Below are 19,911 nucleotides of genomic sequence, written 5' to 3'. Positions count from 1 at the left end.
TGGTGTGTGGACTTTCTCTAGTTGCAGCTCCAGGGCTCTAGAGTACACAGACTCAGTAGTTACAGTACCTGGCTTAGTTGCTCCTCTGCATGTGGGAACCTTAGTTTCCTGACCAGGGATCAAACCCATGTCCCCTGCATTCGAAAGCAGAGTCTCAACCACTGGACCGCCATGGAAGTCCCTGGTTTTGACACTTCAGAAAAAAGAAGCTAAATAGTTTTTACTTTTTTTGAGAACTTGCAAAGTATGCAAGCTTTATTTTTTACCTTCTTGTAAATTTGGGAAGTAAGCTGGAAAGTTATTTTTTCTTCATGCTAGCAGAGAAGAAACTGAGGCAGAGAACTTAAATGATGTGCACAAACTCAAGGATGCATTCATGGGCTGGGATCAGCATGAAAGGACTCCTAACTGAGGATAAGGGTCTTTCCAGGGACCATATATGCCTATGTAGCCAAAGACAGCTCCACATACTGGTTCTCTCTTCCATGTGCTAAACGCTTTATGACCAACTACCACTTAATCCACACAACAGTCTTAGGAGGCGGGCAAGAAGGCAAGAAGAGCTGGTTCCCCCTTAAACAGATGTAGGCATGAGTGCTCAGAGAATTTAAGCAATTTCTTACTGCCAGAATTTTTTCACTCCAAGTCTCTAACTCCTAACTGTTTCTTCCACTCTTAGAAGGCCATTTAGAGCCTCCTCCAGCCCCTCTTAATACCTAAGTAGAGGGGGATGGGAATTACACAGGGGGCTGGAATTCTGAGGCCTCCAGCTTTGATGGGGGGAGGATTCCTGGGGACCTTTTCAAGTCTCCAGGGGACGGCAAGTTCCTATGGATGTGAAGATCTGCTGCATGTGCGCTCCGTTGCTCAGCCATGTCCAACTCTTTGTGACCCCACGGACTATAATCCACCAGGCTCCTCTGCTCATGGGATTCTCCAGGCAAGAATAGTAAAGTGGGTGGCCATGTCCTCCTCCAGGAGATCTTCTCGACCCAGGTATGGAAACTGTGTCTCATGTTTCCTGCATTAGCAGGCAGGTTCTTTACCATCTGAGCCGCCAGGGAAGCCCAAAGATCTGAGTTGGATGGGGAAAAAATGCAACTTTAGCTTTTTGAAACCACATACCATTTTAGTGATTTATTATCCTATAAAGGCTAAGAGGGCAAAAACAAAATAGAGGAACAAGTGGCTCCCTATAGAGAAAAGGGACTGGTCCCTGCCGCGTTGCTTGTTTATACAGAACGGGACAGCAGATGGAATTCCTCTCCTAAATGCCTCAGGCGAGGGTCTCGGAGCCTCTGAATTCCAATCCTGTGCTGTCACAAGACAGGGAGTCTTGTAAAATCAAGAAAGGACTTCAGTGTCTTCTGCTTCACAACCCTCTCCCCACCTCCAAAAGCCTGTTGACTAGGAAAGAAAGGTCACAGAACTTCTAGCAAAACTGCCCAGCAATTCACTGAAATAGAGCTTCTCCCAGCCATCTGCTTTCAACCCTATAACACCCAGTATCCATTTGTACGAGGTGCTGTTTATTTATTTCACACATTCAAATATATACATATTGTATACAAATCATCATAACAGCTAATATTTGGTGACACTTACTCTGTCCCCAAGCACTGTTTCAAGAAACTTGCATGTAAGAACTCATCTCATCCTCATACTACCTCTATGAGGTAGGTAATTTACAATGCTCTATAGATTTCCCAGGTGGAGCTAGCAGTAAAGAATCCACCTGCCAATTCAGGAGACACAAGAGACGTGGGTTTGATCCTTGGGTTGGGAAGATCCCCTGGCGAAGGGAATGGCAACCCACTCTAGTATTCTTGCCTGGAAAATCCCATGGACAGAGAAGCCTGGTGGGCTACAATCCATCGGGTTGTAAAGAGTGTGTGCGTGCGCGCGCGCACACACACACACACACACACACACACATTTACAGATTTGGAAAATGAGGCATAGAGAAGTAAAACATCTTAGCCAGAGATAACACAGAGGTTTGAACCCAGGCAACCCAAATGCAATGGATTGCTCTTACCTTTTGTTAGAAACCATATCCAAGAAGACAGGAAAGCCTGCCTAATAGACATGTGAACAGTGCCTGGGGAGCACAGAGCAGGGCGAGTCCATCTGCTTGAGAGAGGCCAGTGGTGAGAAAGTGGTCTTTCATTGAAGAAGTGGTCTGTGAACTGAGACCTTGAAGATAAATGCTTTTCTGCCCATATGATCGATCAGTTCAGTTCAGTTCAGTCGCTCAGTCGTGTCTGACTCTGTGACCCCACGAGCTATAGCAGGCCAGGCCTCCCTGTCCATCACCAACTCCCGGAGCCTACTCAAACTCATGTCCATCGAGTTGGTGATGCCATCCAGCCATCTCATCCTCTGTCGTTCCCTTTTCCTCCTGCCCCCAATCCTTCCCAGAATCAGGGTCTTTTCCAATGAGTCAACTCTTCACATGAGGTGGCCAAAGTATTGGAGTTTCAGCTTCAACATCAGTCCTTCCAAAGAACACCCAGGACTGATCTCCTTTAGAATGGACTGGTTGGATCTCCTTGCAGTCCAAGGGACTCTCAAGAGTCTTCTCCAACACCACAGTTCAAAAGCATCAATTCTTCAGTGCTCAGCTTTCTTCATAGTCCAACTCTCACATCCATACATGACCACTGGAAAAACCATAGCCTTGACTAGACGGACCTTTGTTGACAAAGTAATGTCTCTGCTTTTGAATATGCTGTCTAGGTTGGTCATAACTTTCCTTCCAAGGAGTAAGTGTCTTTTAATTTCCTGGCTGCAATCACCATCTGCAGTGATTTTGGAGCCCCCCAAAATAAAGTCTGACACTGTTTCCACTGTTTCCCCATCTATCTCCCATGAAGTGATGGGACCAGATGCCATGATCTTCGTTTTCTGAATGTTGAGCTTTAAGCCAACTTTTCACTCTCCTCTTTCACTTTCATCAAGAGGCTTTTGAGTTCCTCTTCACCTTCTGCCATAAGGGTGGTGTCATCTGCATATCTGAGGCTATTGATATTTCTCCCGGCAATCTTGATTCCAGCTTGTGTTTCTTCCAGCCCAGCATTTCTCATGATGTACTCTGCATATAAGTTAAATAAGCAGGGTGACAATATACAGCCTTGACGTACTCCTTTTCCTAATTGGAACCAGTCTGTTGTTCTGTGTCCAGTTCTAAACTGTTGCTTCCTGACCTGCATACAGGTTTCTCAAGAGGCAGGTCAGGCGGTCTGGTATTCCCATCTCTTTAAGAATTTTCCACATTTTATAGTGAGCCACACAGTCAAAGACTTTGGAATAGTCTATAAAGCAGAAATAGATGTTTTTATGGAACTCTCTTGTTTTTTTGATGATCCAGCGAATGTCTCATATGATCGATAGCTGCTCCTTAGAGTCTTCATGGGAATGGAGTAACAATGAGCTTATTACTTGCAGTAGTAAGAGCAAGAGCAGCAACACTACTAACAATACTGATGCAATGCTTAATTTACCCAGTCTTTTGGCAGGGGTCCAAGCTTTGGATCCATAAATCTCCTTGATCATTGAAACCTACCTTTTAAGGGTAACTTGTGTGCTGGCTGCAATTTGTTATGTCATTTAGGGCCCTCAACAATTCTGTGAGAAGGCTCTTAGTATTCCCATTGTGCCTATAAGGAAACTGAGGCTCAGAGGTGTTACTTGTTCACATCAGTAGCCTGGTTAGGATGGAGCTGGGGATTTTGTTGCTCTTTATATAGCTACGTTAAAAAGTTATTTATTATTTATTCATTTACTTTATGGCCACGCTGGGTCCTTGCTGCTGTGCATGGGCTTTCTCTAGTTGTGTCAAGTTGAAGGCTCAGACTTCTCATTGTGGTGGCTTTTCTTACTGCAGAGCATGGGCTCTAGGGTGTATGGGCTTCAGTAGTTGCAGCAAATGGGCTCAGTAATCGTGGTACATGGGCTTAGTTGTCCTGTGGCATGTGGAATCTTCCTGTACCAGGGATTGAACCCGTGTCCTCTGCATTGGCAAGAGGATTCTTAACCACAGGGAAGTTCTGGAGCTCAGTTTGAATCTATGTCTACATGACTTTCCCCCTTCCCCTTGGTCCCATTTTAATGAAAATCTTTCTAAAATACGCTTCAATGGCACCTTCCTTAGTAAACATGGAGCAACACAGTCCAGCCTGTTTTTCTTGCTGTGAGGCCAGCCCTCTGAGCACAAGCCATTGTCTGGTGTGTGCTTGAGCACCAGGGCGGGGCCTAGTCACTGCCTTGAGCCATCACTACTTGGCCAGAATTACCCTGTTGCTTTCCACCTCCCCATAGATACTTTGAGGGGATTATTAAGTTTTACAGGGTGACGAAGCTTTATAGCCCTATAAGTAGCTCAGTGTGTTCTGTTCTCAGAGTTGTTGTTTTTTCAGATTTTCACCTTGTGACCTTCTTTGTTCTCTGTCATCACTTCTAGAAGCCAGTTGCCTGGATATCCATTTCTACAACCTCCGCACATTTCCCTACTCTGTCTGGAACTGAGGGTAGAACTGAATCAAGACTGCCCAAGGAAACTAAAGGACTATGTTTAAAATGAAGTAAAATATGATTTGTGCCCATAGTAGAAACAGCCCTTCGGGCTTCCCAGAGACCTTCCTAGTTCGTACCTCAACAACACTGTGTTTTTGGCAGATACAGTGACATTTCCACTGTTTGACAGGTCTGAAAACAGAAACTCAAAGATATTAAATGGTTTGCTTGGATTCACATTAACTCATGAACTGGAATTTGAAACAAGGTCATTTGAATGCTAGTGGAGGTGATGGAATTCCAGCTGAGCTATTTCAAATCCTAAAACATGATGCTGTGAAAGTGCTGCACTCAATATGCCAGCAAATTTGGAAAACTCAGCAGTGGCCACAGGACTGGAAAATGTCAGTTTTCATTCCAATCCCAAAGAAGGGCAATGTCAAAGAATGTTCAAACTACTGGATAATTGCACTCATTTGGCACGCTAGTAAGAGGTTATACTCAAAATCTTTCAAGCCAGGCTTCAACAGTATGTGAACCAAGGATTTCCAGATGTAAAAACTGGATTTAGAAAAGGCAGAGGAACCAGAGATCAAACTGGCAATATCCATTGGAACATAGAAAAAGAGGGAACATAGAAAAAGATAGAGAATTCCAGAAAAAACATCTACTGTCTCATTAACTACACTAAAACATTTGACTGCAGATCACAATGAACTGTGGAAAATTTTTAAAGAGATGGGAATACCAGACCATCTTACCTGCCTCTGGTGAAACCTGTATGTAGGTCAAGAAGCAACAATTAGAACCAGACATGGAACAACAGACTAGTTCCAAACTGGGAAAGGAGTACGTCAAGGCTGTATATTGTCACCCTGCTATTTAACTTATATGCAGAGTACATCATGCAAAATACCAGGCTGGATGAAGCACCAGCTGGAATCAAGATTGCCAGGAGAAATGTCAATAACCTCAGATATGCAGATAACGCCACTCTAATGGCAGAAAGTGAAGAACTAAACAGCCTCTTGATGGAGGTGAAAGAGGAGAGTGAAAAAGCTGGCTTAAAACTCAACATTCAAAAAAATGAATATCATGACATCTGGTCCCATCACTTCATGGCAAATAGATGGGGAAACAATGGAAACAGTAACAGACTCTATTTTCTTGGGCTCCAAAAGCACTGCAGATGATGACTGCAGCCATGAAATTAAAAGACGCTTGTTCCTTGGAAGAAAAGCAATGACAAACCTAGAGAGCGTATTAAGAAACAGAGACATTACTTTGCCAACAAAGGTCTGTAGAGTCAAAGCTATGATTTTTCCAGAAGTCATGTACAGATGTGAAAGCTGGACAATAAAAAAGGCTGAGCGCTGAAGAATTGATGCTTTTGAACTGTGGTGTTGGAGAAGGCTCTTGAGAGTGCCTTGGACTGTAAGGAGATCAAACCAGTCAATCCTAAAGGAAATCAACCTTGAATATTCATTAGAAGGACTGATGCTGAAGCTACAATACTCTGGCCATCTATTGCGAAGAGCCGACTTATTGGAAAAGACCCTGATGCTGGGAAAGATTGAAGGCAGGAGAAGGGGACAACAGAGGATGAGACAGATGGATGGCATCACTGACTCAATGGACATGAGTCTGAGCAAACTCCGGGAGTTGGTGAAGGATAGGGAAGCCTGGTGTGCTGCAGTCCATGGGGTGGCAAGGAGTTGGACACAACTGAGTGACTGAACAACAACATTTCAATGCCTAGCTTCCTTCTGTGCCTACCGGGTCAGCTGGCAGCATATAACAATAGTCAGACATTTCTAGCCACTCACCTTTGATTTCACTGGGACAGCGACTTATCTGGGAAGATAGGGTTAAAAGGGTCCTTGGAATCAGGGTTCATGAACTTAAAGAACTCCCAGATAATTGTCTCAGCTCAAAAGCATCTCTCACATGGACCCTGAAAGCCACTCCACGAGACAATGATGGCCATAGGAAGTGATTTTTTTTTTTGGATTGGGGGGAGAGGAACATGCACTAAGCCACTATATATAGCCCATTAACATTCTAGCCATAATTAATTTTTCATTCATGCATTCATATGCCAGGTATCAAGTATCCTGGATTTTAAGATTCAAATGAAATAACCTTAACCTCAATCCATGTGTGATGGAACCCTCCCTCTCCCGCCTAATTTTTCTGTGGACTCTGGTGGGGAAAGGGGCTTGGGCTTTTCACCATTACCTTGGGCTCTGAGTGTCAGCTTCTACTGAATTAGTTCTGTGGATTTCTCACATCTATCCTCTCTGCCTTCTCAGGTCACGCTAGTGGTAAAGAACCTGCCTGCCAATGCAGGAGACACAAGAGACACGAGTTCGATCCCTGGGTCAGGAAGATCCTCTGGAGAAGTAAATGGATGGCAACCCACTCCAGTATTCTTGCCTGGAGAATCCCATGAACAAAGGAGCCTGGCAGGCTACAGTCCATGGAGTCGCAAAGAGTCAGATACGACTGAAGCGACTTACCTCACACACACACACACACACACACACACACACACACACGCCCCCTCTGCCTTCACTCCAGATGTGCAACACTGCTCCACTTCTTTGATTTCCCATAAACTCATACAAGGTTTCTATCAGTGCAGCATGTGTCACTGAAGATTGAGGATATGGTGAGAGATGGCTCCATCATACCCTATAAATCCCAGAGTCAAATATCAAGTTCTTCTGCTCTTAAAAAGTCCTGTGGCCATTTCTATTTAGTTGGGTTCCTGCCATGTACATAAACTTTCCTCCCTTCCTCTTTTCTCTCCTCTGTCCCCCCAAATTCTAATTCATTACTTACAGTAAGTAATCCTGTTTTCTCTAACCTCTCTCTCATCATATAACATTTTCTCCTTCCATTACACATTCATCCACTTATTTATTCAACAAAGCAATATTCACCGTAAGGCATCACGCCAGGTATAGCTGAAGATGCAAAGATAAATTTGACATGGATCCTGAGCCCAAGGAACTGATAATCTAGTAGAGGAGATAAGATACACACTGGATAATCCAGAACATGAGGTAGAAAGTGCTAAAAAGTTGAAGCATGTGAGGAGAGAGGCTTCACGTGCCGTGGGTGACCAGTGACCAATGACCAGGCTGCAGATGGACTTAGATCCTTCCTGAGAGGGGGAAGAAGAGGTCTACAGCCTGAGGCATGGCATTGTGGGTAAAGAGCAATAGTTGGGGACCAGGGGGAGCTGAGGGTGTGGCTGGAAGGACTTGGGAACCTGAGATGCTGCACCCAAAGAAGGGATCAGGGCACAATATTTCTCCCTCCTATCTCCACCTCCCAATCCTGACTCTCCTTCAGGCTGGGCTAGAGCAGGGTGTAAAGGGGAGTAGGTCCCTCCTCTGGATAGCATGGGTTGGACCACTTAGACTCTTCAATAACAGCAATGGCCAAGGTCATCACTCATACTTCTGTGTGTGTAATTATTAGAGGAAGAACCTGGCACACAGTAGGTGCCCAATGACTATTTGCTAAATGAATGAATGGAGGATGAATAGGACTGAAGATGGCTGTTTGGGTTTGATGTAAGATATAAATTATCCTGGTGAAAAGATAGAAAGGTGTAAGACTTGGGATCAGAGGTTGTGAGATCTGGATTTTAGTTCTGGATTTAGTTCTCTTCTATTTCCTAGCTTGGGCAGGAGTTCACTTAACCCATTCATTCATTCATTCAATGAGCACTGAAAGTATCCACTCAATGTCTAACTCTAGGTAACGAAAACTGAATGCAGAGCTGAAGTGTTATTGTACAGACAGAAATGTACCAAATGTTGAAATAACTGTGTACATTTAGAAAAGAGAATTTTACAAATATTAGGATAGAGAGGCACTCTGAGATCCTTCCCAGACAGTTTCAGGATTAAATAGGATGAGATGACTCTCGCTCAACCTCCCTTTGTCCAGCCTATCTGGGCAGTCTAGTTTAAAACAATATCTTTGGAGTGCATTTAAATTATTTATATCCTGTGATTTGCAAGTAGTGAATGCTGTTTCATTCTGACAAGTATCACTGCACTAAAGAGTAAGATGTAGAACACATGGGGCACATTGAATGAAAAAACATAGACTAGGCTTCCTTTGATCCTGTCCACTAATAGAGCCCAGGTGGGCTTAGGAGGAGCTCACACCTTGAAGGGGGAGGCAGGCTCCAGTCTGACTGCCAAGGAGAAGCATGTGTGCTGTGCATGGACTGAGGAGGCAGAAAAGAGACCCAACTCTGCTTCCGTGTGCTGGGGTGAAACAAGAGCATTCATTCCTTATTCTAGAAACATCCTGGGGCCCAGCTTCCATTTTTACTATATATGTGTATGTGTCTATATAATGTCATAGATTTGCATAGAGGAAAAGACTGAACGGACATATAAAGAATGTTATTAATAGTATCTGTCCCTTGAGTTCTTACTATGTGTCAAGTGCTTTGTAAATATTATTTCAGTTGATCCTATAACGAACCTACGTGGTGCAGTGTTCTCTCTGGTTTAGATGAGGAAAACAAGGATCAAGAGGTAGGCTCACTTGCCTGAGATCCCACCAGAATGGGCAATGGAGCTTCTCTACTGATGCTGGGCCTGTGCTGCCATGAACCACCTCCTCAGTAGTAGTATTAGTGACATGTAATCTCTGGGTCAGGGGATGTTGGGTGGTTTTTTGGTTTGTTTTTAATTTTTTTTGTGATGCCATGAGGCATGTGGGATCTTAATTCCCTGACCAGGAATCAAACCCACACCCCCTGCATTGGAAGTGTGGAGTCTTAACTACTGGACTGCCAGGGAAGTCCCTGTTGGGTGAATTAAATGTTCCTTTTGACTTCCATATTTTTAATTCTTTTCAGTGAGTAAATATTGCCTTTGTCATAAGGAAAAAGCAAAAGTGTAATTGAAACCTCTCTTTTCCCATTCTCTAGAACCATTCTAGGGAGTCATTCAACTTTTCCTGCATCCTTCTTCTCAGCATTCCTGAAGAGCCAGCAGCACCCAGGCCTCTGCCAGGAATCGGGAACCAGAGTTGTCCTCTAGAAAGAGCTCAGAGTTTCATAAGGCCTCTTCTGTCACAGTGTGGGTGTCACCGCTTCAGGTGAAAGAGTCAGGACCCCCAAGGAATTGTGTCAATCAAGGCGGGTCAAGATGGGATGGCGGCCACATTACTTCAGTTAGTAAAAACACATGTGCAAGATTTTAAATGGCCAGATTCTAGTGTTAAACATTACTTCCATTTTCAAAAAGCCCAATGAAAACAGAAAAAAAAAAAAATGTGACCAAGGGGGAAAGAAAATGAGAGCAGAATTACAGAAGACCAGCCCAGAGGAAGGTAAGTGTGAGCATACGTGTAGGAGGAATCAGAACAATTGTAGGCAAACGCAGGTGTAACTACAGTAACAGATTTGAAAAACTAGAAGAAATGGTAGCGTATAAATAGATGCGATGAGATGAAAAACTTGAATAGGTCAACACCGTCAACTTATATGTGAAACCTGAAAAAGTACAGAACCAAAATCTAAGTAATCTAATTTGTGAATAGAGATACCAATATACCCTTACATATTGGGGATAAATCCTTGGGTCAAAATGTATTATTCTTTTGATTTAATGCTAATATTTTATTTAGACTTCTATATTCATCAACAAATTAAAGGAAGAAAATGTGATCAGATCAATGGAGGTTGACAAGGCATTCAGTAAAATTCAGCAGCCTTTCCCAATAGAAATCCTAAGAAAAACAGAAGGAACTATTAATATATTAACTATAGTTAATATAATTAAATATCAAAAGACAACGAATACTACAAATAGTGATTTGTTAAGACACTTCCATTTAAATCAGGAACACTGTCCCCATTATTGTTAAATATTGTTTTGGAAGTTTTAATGGGTACAGAAAGAAAGGAGAGTGAAATAATTTGTAGAAAATTTTGGGGGAAAAAGAGATAAAATTGCCCATTTTGTTGATGGTATAGTTATATCTAGAAAACCTCAGTATTCTAGAGTTAGTAAAAGCAAACAAACAAACCCCAAAGTAACTCCTCCCTAATAAGGAAATTTGGCACTTGGTACCATCACTTCATGGGAAATAGATGGGGAAACAGTGGAAACAGTGTCAGACTTTATTTTTTTGAGCTCCAAAATCACTGCAGATGGTGACTGCAGCCATGAAATTAAAAGATGCTTACTCCTTGGAAGGAAAGTTATGACCAACCTAGATAGCATATTCAAAAGCAGAGACATTACTTTGCCAACAAAGGTCCGTCTAGTCAAGGCTATGGTTTTTCCTGTGGTCATGTATGGATGTGAGAGTTGGACTGTGAAGAAGGCTGAGCACTGAAGAATTGATGCTTTTGAACTGTGGTATTGGAGAAGACTCTTGAGAGTCCCTTGGACTGCAAGGAGATCCAACCAGTCCATTCTGAAGGAGATCAGCCCTGGGATTTCTTTGGAAGGAATGATGCTAAAGCTGAAACTGCAGTACTTTGGCCACCGCATGCGAAGAGTTGACTCATTGGAAAAGACTCTGATGCTGGGAGGGATTGGGGGCAGGAGGAGAAGGGGACGACGGAGGATGAGATGGCTGGATGGCATCACTGACTTGATGGACATGAGTCTGAGTGAACTCTGGGAGTTGATGATGGACAGGGAAGCTTGGTGTGCTGTGATTCATGGGGTTGCAAAGAGTCGGACATGACTGAGCAACTGAACTGAACTGAACTGAGATAAATATGTTAAAGTGTAGGGTTTTTATTTCTAAACTAATAGTAGACTAGCCATAGGAAGAAATGGAAAATAACTCATTCATAACAGCATCATAGTTATAATAAGTTTAGGAATCAATTTGAGAAAACAGGTACAGGAATTATAGGAAGAAAACTTAAAGTCTTAAAGAGCTGAACAAATGGAAGCACATCCATATTCTTGGACAGAAAATATAATAAGAAGGTAGTATAGTTTTAATTGGCATCTCGATGGCTTGCATGTCTTCTGGATAATAAGGCTAGAGGGCTTTACAAGATATTAAAACATACCACAAAGCCTCTGCAATCAGAGTCGGAATAGTCCTGGCACAAAAATAGATGGATAGAACACTGAAACAGAAGAGAAAGCCCCAGAATAGTCACAATGCATGTGACTGTAATATTGGGTTGGCCAAAAAGTTTGTTCAGATTTTCTGCAGGATATTATGAGAAAACCCAAATGAACTTTTTGGCCAACCCAATATGTGACAAAGGTGAGATTTTATTTCAGTTGCAAGTGAATATTTCTTTTTTTTTTTTAAAGAAAATTATTTATTTACATTATTATTTTTTTACGGCTGCACTGGTTTTTCGTTGCTGCCTCAGGCTTCTCTAGCTGACTGCAGCCAGCGGGGGCTATTCTTTGTTGTGGTGCATGGATTTCTCACTGTGGTGACTTCTGTTTTTGCAGAGCACAGGTGCTTGGCACATGGGCTTCAGTAGTTGTGACGATAGGCTCAGTAGCTATAGCGCATGGGCTTAGTTGCTCCATGGCATGTGGCATCTTCCTGGACCAGGGATTGAACCTGTGTCCCCTACATTGGCAGGCGGATTCTTAACCACTGGACCACCAAGGAAGTCCCTGAATATTTCTTTAATAAATGATAATCGCATCATTGGCCATCCATATGAAAGAAAATAAAGTTGGATTCTATTCTTATCTTACACTGTATTTACAAATAAATTCTAGATTAAAAGCTTAAATGTAAAAAATAAAACAAAAATATTGAAATCTAGGAAAATATATGTATAGTCTAGGGAATAGCAATACCTTTTAATCTAAGGCAATAAACCTGAAAGCTATAAATGAAAAAAAATAGCTTAATTACTACATGAAATTACAATATTAAATTTGAAATAAATGTATGATACCATAAACAAGATGAAAAAGCAAATGTTAAAGTTGGGGTGAGGAAACAGATACACAGCTCATATGACAGATAAAGGATGAAAATTTATAATAGAAAATTCTTATTAAATAAAAAGGATGAGTAGCTCAATAGAAAAATTACAGGGCAAATCCAAATTGATTGATAAACAAATGAAAAGATGCTCAGCCTCACTGCCTCATTACCAATGTAGAAAATGCAAAATAAAGTAACAATGAGAAGGACTACCCTGGTGGTCCAGCGGTTAAGAATCCCCATTCCAATGCAGGCGACATGGGTTCGATCCCTGGTGGGGGAACTAAGATCCCACATACCATGGGACTCCTGAGCTCATGCTCTCTAGAGTCTGTGCACCAAAATGAAGACCCCACACAGCAATCCCCCCCACCAGAAAACAGTAACAATCAGATATTGCTGATGACTGGAATTGGGAGATAGTGGGAATTGCTCATATACTGCCAATGCCAATGGAAATGTAAGTTATTAACTTTTTTTGAGAGGAGAGAGAAGCAATATGGCAGGACCTATTACAAGTAAAAACACACAGATCTTCCGACCCAGAAGTCTCACTGCTGGGTGTGCTTTCCACAGGAACAAAAGTATCAGAATGGAAGACTAGGCACGACATAATAATAACTGCAGCCTGCATTGCAGGGTGACACAGTTATGTGAATACAGTCCTTGGAGGTGGGTGTAACACGATGGCATTGAGAGAAACACATGTGTAGTGGCCAAACATGGGAGATCGGGCTACAGTCTCTTGGTGGACAAACAACTGAGTACCCAGGGTCCACACATACCATGGAATATTGGGCAGTCATGAAAGGGAATGAGCTGGATCTATACTAACTGGCTCAGAGGGATTTCCAGGATATATCAGGGAAAAGAAAGGCAAGGTGTGGAGAGATATATACAGCAAAGTCTCAGTTTTTGTGAAATATACTATGCTTCCAACCCCCTCACGTTTGAATGAACATGAAGAAAGATACTTGAGGATACATGTCAAGGAGGGAGGCTGGGGAGGTAAGTTCAACCAAACCAAACCAAATCGAACCAGATGAGATCAGATCAGATGTGATCAGAAGAGAGTAGACCAAACCAGGCCAAATCAAGACAGATCAGATCAGACCAAATCAAACTAAATCCAGCTAAAATCGATCAAACAGAACACATCAAACCAAACCAAACAAAATCCAACTAAACCAAATCAAATGAGTGAAACCAAAGCAAGCCACACCATACCAAACGACACAGACCAGACTAAACTCAACTAAACCCAACCAAGTCAGTCAAGTCCAGAACAGACCAAACTAAACTAAACCTAAACAAAAACACATCGTTGAAATGTCTGTGATTAAGCATCATGTGTGACATCCCTTTCATGTTAAGGTATGTGCATGTCTGTATATGATGATGAATGAAATGATGGTTACTAAATGATCAGTGGTAACAGCTCAGTGTGGCGAGAACTCAGGTGATTTTTATTTTCTTTGTACTTTTTTGTGGTATTCAATTAAAAAAAATTATAGTATAGAATATATGTTATTTACCTAATTAGGAAAAAATTAGAAATCTTTTCCACTGTGGTAAAGGTTTCCTTTGAAAAAAGGAAAAGGGTTGCAGGGAGAAAAGAAACCTCTTGATTCAAGTTAGCAAAAGCTTGCCTCCGGGTCCTTCTGACTTAAGTTAGGAGGGGACTCCATCCCAGAGCTTCTGGAACACAAGCAGGACCGCTGACTGCTAAGCCCCCAAGGAGCCTTGTGCCCACAACAGTGAGTTTCTGGGCTCCAACCACATTGCGGTGCCTCTTCTGCATCAATTTGGCTTCTGCTCTGGGCCTCTTCCCAGGAATTTCGAAGGAGAGAGAGCAGAGCAAGCTGGTGGACGGTCCCTCTCCAGGACAGGAAACCCAGCCCTGCTGCAGAGTTCATGGAAACAAAAAGGGAAGTTCACCATGGCACAGGGCTAAGTCATACTGCTGGATAAGAAGGATCTCTCATTACAAGGCGTCATTACTCAGACTTCTCTCTCTCCAGACCCCAGACTGCTCTGAAACATGTGGCCTTCCACGGAGGCCCACGGGATTGAGAAGAGAGTGGGCTCATGACTCTACTTTCAGTTGTCTACTATCTAAAGCACAGTTCAGACTCTCATCTGGATCCCTGTTGGCTGGGCCTCTGGTGGAGCTTTCTATAATCCCCAGCAGCTCTAACTTGGGTGGGGGACATCCTTTACCCTCCTCCTCTGCACAGTGACTGATGTTGGAAGGGAGAGTCCCAAGGCCACAGCTCAGCACTGCCTGTCTTGTTTCATACACAGCTTGGGTTTCTGTGGGCTCTCTTTGTTCTTGGCTTTGCCATCCTTTTTTTTTGTATGCTCCTGACTCTCCCTGATTATGGGAAAGAGTTCTGTCTCAGGGTTAAAACGTGAAAACATGAGCAAATTGCAAGGACAGACAGATAGACAGACATGAGAACTAAGTTCAGGAAATGCCTTTCCAGTACTTTTTGAAGTAACCCTCTTGGCTTTGGGAGATATTGACAAAGTTCACCATGGTGCCTTGCACTAAATAGTTGCTCAATAAACACGGATTAGCATAAGGTCTGTGTCTTCCTATACTGTGTGTGAGAGGCCATGTGTGGAACCACCCACCTCACTCACATGTCAGCATGGGCTCATTTAGTGGATTAACACACACACCAAGACCACCTGTTACAGAAGATCCCTTTTGACTCCCAGGGATTCCCTAGGCACTGATGGAATGAGACAAGGGAGTGTATATTTTTAAAGTCTGGGACAGTGAGGAAGCCAGGAGGGAGAGGTAGATGCTACAGAGAAAGATGGACAGGAATGGAGTCAAGGAAAGGGGAAGAAGGCCATTCAAGAAAGGTTGGAAGACTGTTGAAGATAGACAACAGTAATGACAATAATAGTAATGGGATAGTGGCCATTGGTGAGGTGCTTCCCAAGGACTTGGGAGCTAAAACACTTCCGACTTGTCCTGCAGGGGATGTTGGTGGGGTTCCTTTTTACTTTACTTCTCAGTCCCCAGGCTCGGGAATGGATCACTGGGCCAGGGCCACATGTCCTCAACCCAGGTTCTCAGCAGCCATGGCAGAAGGGCATGCTCTTCAGCAGGAGATTAGGGTGATGGGAGAGCTGGAGGAAGCCTCTGGGGAGGGCTGGAAAAGCAGGGCAATGAATCAGCTATTGCAAAACCAGACAAGGGGGCTGAGCCTGAATCCCAAGCCCTGGGCCAGGTCCTGTCCCCGCAGCTCCGAGTTGGCCCGGGGAAATGAGCTCACTACTGGCTCCTGTCCAGGTCTGGTCAGCCTAAAATCAGGGCAGGTTCAGGATGCTGCGTGGTTTCCTGCTCTGGGCATTCTTGCCAGCCCCCATTCCCCAAACTGACCCCAGCAAGGCCCACTGGCCTGCAGAGGGTCAGGTTTATCTCCTCCAAGAAATCTTCCAGGCTCCCTAGAGACAAGACTTCCTCAAACTCTGGGTTTCTGTACATCTTGTTTTCTGACCCTGGAGATGGTTGGATGGCATCATCAACACAAAGGACATGAATTGAGCAAACTCCAGGAAATAGTTAAGGATAAGGAAGCCTGGCATGCTGCAGTCCACAGGGTTGCAAAGAGTCAGACATGACTTAGCAACTAAACAACAACAGCAAGCTGTTTCTGGGCAGGGCTTGACACCAGTCCCTTTCCTGGTCTCCACAGCACTTGACAAGCTGTCTGGTACACAGGGGGGTCCTTAGGGAACATCTGAGAACCAGCTTTGAAGTCAGAGAGATTTGGGTGCAAATCCTGCCTCTGCCTCTACTCAGCTGTATGACATGGGCCAGAGGCGTTTTCTGAGCCTCAGTTTCCTCATCTGTAAACTGTTGACAAATATTTTTTAGGACAGTATGAGTATTAAATAATTTGGCAATCAAGGTAGGGAAAACCACTAGACCATTCAGGTGTGACCTAAATCAAATCCCTTAAGATTGTACAGTGGAAGTGACAAATCAATTCAAGGGATTAGATCTGATAGACAGAGTGCCTGAAGAACTACAGATGGAGGTACATGACATTGTACAGGAGGCAGTGATCAAGACTATCCCCAAGAAAAAGAAATGCAAATAGGCAAAATGGTTGTTTGAGGAGGTCTTACAAATAACTATGAAAAAAAGAGAAGCGAAAGGCAAAAGAGAAAAGGAAAGATATCCCCATTTGAATGCAGAGTTCCAAAGAATAGCAAGGAGAGAAAAGAAAGCCTTCCTCAGTGATCAATACAAAGAAATAGAGGAAAACAATAGAATGGGAAAGACTAGAGATCTCTTCAAGAAAATAAGAGATACCAAGGAAACATTTCATGCAAAGATGGGCACAATAAAGGACAGAAATGGTATGGACCTAACAGAAGCAGAAGATATTAAGAAGAGGTGGCAAGAATACACAGAAAAACTATACAGAAAAGATCCCAGATAATCATGATGGTGTGATCACTTACTTACAGCCAGACATCCTGGAATGAGAAGTCAAGTGGGCCTTAGGAAGCATCACTACAAACAAAGCTAATGGAGGTGATGGAATTCTAGTTGAGCTATTTCAAATCCTAAAATATGATGCTGTGAAAGTGCTGCACTCAACATATCAGCAAATTTGGAAAACTTAGCAGTGGCCACAGGACTGGGAAAGGTCAGTTTTCATTCCAATCCCAAAGAAAGGCAAGGCCAAAAATGTTCAAACTACTGCATGATTGCACTCATCTCACACACTACCAAAGTAATGCTCAAAATTCTCCAAGCCAGGACTCAACAGCACATGAACCGTGAACATCCAGATGTTCAAGCTGGATTTAGAAAAAGCAGAGGAACCAGAGATCAAATTGCCAACGTCTACTGGATCATCGAAAAAGCAAGAGAATTCCAGAAAAACATCTACTTCTGCTTTATTGACTATGTCAAAGTCTTTGACTGTGTGGATCACAACACACTAGAAAATTCTGAAAGAGATGGGAATACCAGACCACCTGACCTGCCTCCTGAGAAATCTCTATTTAGGTCAAGAAGCAACAGTTAGAACTGGACATGGAAAAGACTGGTTCCAAATCAGGAAAGGAATAGGTCGAGGCTGTATATTGTCACCCTGCTTATTTAACTTATATGCAGAGTACATCATGAGAAATGCTGGGCTGGATGAAGCACAAGCTGGAATCAAGATTCCTGGGAGAAATATCAATAACCTCAAATATGCAGATAACACCACTCTTATGGTAGATAGTGAAGAAGAACTAAAGAGCCTCTTGATGAAAGTGAAAGAGGAGAGTGAAAAAGTTGGCTTAAAACAGAAAATTAAGATCACGGCACCTGCTCCCATCACTTCATGGCAAATAGATGGGGAAACAGTGGAAACAGTGACCGACTTTATTTTTGGGGGCTCCAAAATCACTGGAGATGGTGACTGCAGCCATAAAACTAAAAGACACTTGCTCCTTGGAGAAAAGTTATGAACAATCTAGACAGCTTATTAAAAAGCAGAGACATTACTTTGCCAAAAAAGGTCCATCTAGTCAAGGGTATGGTTTTTCCAGTAGTCATGTATGGATGTGAGAGTTGGACTAAAAAGAAAGCTGAGCACCGAAGAATTGATGCTTTTGAACTGTGGTGTTGGAGAAGACTCTTGAGAGTCCCTTGGACAGCAAGGAGATCCAACTAGTCCATCCTAAAGGAAATCAGTCCTAAATATTCATTGGAAGGACTGATGCTGAAGCTGAAACTCCAATACTTTGGCCACCAGATGTGAAGAACTGACCGACTGAAAAAGACCCTGATGCTGGGAAAGATTGAAGGCAGGAGGAGAAGGGGACAACAGAGGATGAGATGGTTGGATGGCATCATTGACTCGATGGACCTGAGTTTAAGTAAGCTCCAGGAGTTGGTGATGGACAGGGAGGCCTGGTGTGCTGCAGTCCACGGGGTCACAAAGAGTTGGACATGACTGAGCAGCTGAATTGAACTGAACTGATACACATGGCTCCATTCCAGCAAAGGTCTGATTCATGTAAAAGGTAGCATATGATTATTCTTTCCTCAAAAAGAGTGGGGCATATAGCTACGAGCTCTGAGAACACACTTAACAAATTTTTATTTTATTATTTTCCTTGCTATCGAACAAATTCAGAGAGGAAATTAAAATGCAGAGAAGAAAATAAATGCATTTGCTACTTTTTAGAATGAATTAATTTGTAATTAAAAAAAAAAAAAACCACTCTCACACATCTGTCAAGCACAGCATGAAAGAAAGGAGTGATTTATGGGTTGTTTTCCCAGGAATGGAACCAGCCTCAGTAGAGAGTGACGGGCTCAGCCTGCAACTGGTCAAGAAAACTCCAAAATGTGTGAAGTAATGTCTGCAATTTCTTAGCACAGAATAAGGAATCTAGAAGGGTTGATAGGGGTTTCCCTGGTGGCTCAGTGGTAAAGAATCCCCCTGCCAATTCAGGTGACACTGGTTCTGTCCCTGGCCCAGGAAGATCTCACATGCTTTGGAGCAACTAAACTCATGTGTCACAACTACTGAGCCCATGCAGCGCAACCACTGAAGCCTGCGTGCCCTACGGCCTGTGCTCTGCAATAAGAGAAGCCCCTGCAATGAGAAGCATGAGCACCGCAGCAGAGTAGTCCCCACTGTCCGCAACTGGAGAAAGCCCATGTGCAGCAATGACCACCACCGCAGTCAAAAACAAAGCATATAAGTAAATAAATCTTAGGGAAAAGAAGAAGTGTCAGTGACATCGGTATCCCAACAACCTACTCAGCGGGCATGAGCTGAGACCGTGAACAGTTGCTGGGGTCTTTCTGCTCCGCAGTGGTGACAGCTGACTTGGGGCCCCGAGTCCTGGCTCCAGAGGCAGAAAAGAGAGCAGGAAGGACAGAAATGCCCCCAAGCTCACCCCGGGGGGAGGTTCATTTTTGAAAATGAGAAACAGATTAGGAAAGCTGTAATGCATCCATAGCAAGGTGGTGTCTCTGGGGAGTCCCAGGCCCACAAGTCCACGGTCTGGAGGGGTGCTTGGGATCCCTGACTCAGGAGTTCTCACAGAATGTCCCACAGACCCTCGAGGGTCCCTGAGACTCCTTCACAGGGTTTGAGCGGCCCAGACAATTCTCATGTCCATACCACGGCTGCATGACACTTGCACTGCTGGTGCAAAAGCAGAGGTGGGTGTGAAGGTGGGCACTGGGCGTGAACCAGCCATCATCTTCGCCAGAATGAAAAGGAAAAACAGAAAGAAAATGCCATACAGATGTAGAAATCAATCTTATTGGTTACCAAAGGGAAAGGAGCAGTGATAAATTTGGAGTTTGGGATTAATGAGAAAGGAACAAAGGAAGGAAGAAAATGCCAGTTACAGTTAGAAACATCTTTGATGAAGCAGTAAAACTATTAA

The 19,911-nt window shown here is 43.3% G+C and overlaps 1 long non-coding RNA gene across 1 annotated transcript in view; it reads right to left on the bottom strand.

Annotated features, from left to right (window-relative positions):
- Window positions 1-217: 217 nt before the first annotated feature.
- Window positions 218-19,911, bottom strand: part of LOC147364564 (uncharacterized) — a 96,479-nt gene continuing 76,785 nt past the window's right edge. Inside the window, exon 3 of the long non-coding RNA XR_015134680.1 lies at window positions 218-1,075. This is a non-coding gene — a long non-coding RNA (uncharacterized LOC147364564). The remainder of the gene's footprint in view (window positions 1,076-19,911) is intronic.

The sequence above is a fragment of the Bos grunniens genome, chromosome 10 (genome assembly GCF_055505025.1).
Source record: "Bos grunniens cultivar Pamir isolate PY7600 chromosome 10, Bosgru_T2T1.0, whole genome shotgun sequence".
NCBI classification, from domain to species: domain Eukaryota; kingdom Metazoa; phylum Chordata; class Mammalia; order Artiodactyla; family Bovidae; genus Bos; species Bos grunniens.
The sequence above is the reverse complement of the archived record's forward strand: the minus strand, read 5'-3'. Positions and strand labels throughout refer to the sequence as shown.